The sequence below is a fragment of the Poeciliopsis prolifica genome, unplaced genomic scaffold (assembly GCF_027474105.1).
Source record: "Poeciliopsis prolifica strain line A6 unplaced genomic scaffold, Auburn_PproV2 SCAFFOLD075, whole genome shotgun sequence".
Lineage (NCBI taxonomy): Eukaryota > Metazoa > Chordata > Actinopteri > Cyprinodontiformes > Poeciliidae > Poeciliopsis > Poeciliopsis prolifica.
The window spans coordinates 1751512-1752274 of record NW_026562450.1 but is presented as its reverse complement, the minus strand read 5'-3'; the positions used below and the strand labels follow the sequence as shown (position 1 = coordinate 1752274).

Here is a 763-nt window from a genome sequence, read left to right as displayed (position 1 = left end):
AATGACCTCTCGCACAGTGACGGAAACCACCAAGTCTTGGTATCGGCAAACTTCAAATTCAGCAGAATTTCTCTTACATTTCCTCCTTCTGGCTCACTTTATTTTATCCTCTCAGCAACTGATGTAATCAATCTCTCTCTGAGCTCTAAAAAAGGGAAATCCTGCATTACATTGTAAATGTAATGCAGATATAATGCAAAATGATCTAACCTTCAGATTAGATCATTTTGTTACTTTGTTTAAACATTTTCCCTCCTCATAGGTGAGGATATAAATATATATTTTTGTCCCGTAAATTTCTGTGCAACACAGCTTGCAGTTCTTTAATAATGGTCTTAAAAAGTCTTAAATTTGAGTTGGTGAAACCATAACTTTGAAACCAAACCATCTATCTTTGTCCTTTCACAATAAAATTACAAGCCACCCTGTGTTGATTCAGCGTTTAAAATCCTGATAAAATACATTGAGTCTTGTGGTTATAACTTGACAAAAAGTTTAAAGAAAAAAAAAGACAACAAAAGCTTGAGAAACACATTTGCAAGGCAATGTATGTGAAGTTTCATTCTTGCTGCCATTTTCTTCTTGTTTTTGGGCAGTTTTTCACAACACCCATCAGTCACCGTGGGAATGTCTACTGATAATTCATTTTCTAATTTGAAAAAAAAACTTATCTATTTTTATGAACTAGAAATGTTGGAGGGGAATCTAGGATTTTAAAAAAAAAGCATCTTCTTTGTCATGTTTTGATTTTTTTTTTTTTTTT

The 763-nt window shown here is 32.6% G+C and overlaps 1 protein-coding gene across 5 annotated transcripts in view; it reads left to right on the top strand.

Moving 5' to 3' along the window:
* Positions 1–763, top strand: part of si:ch211-200p22.4 (phosphatidylinositol-binding clathrin assembly protein) — a 64703-nt gene that overhangs the window by 44216 nt on the left and 19724 nt on the right. The window lies entirely within an intron of this gene.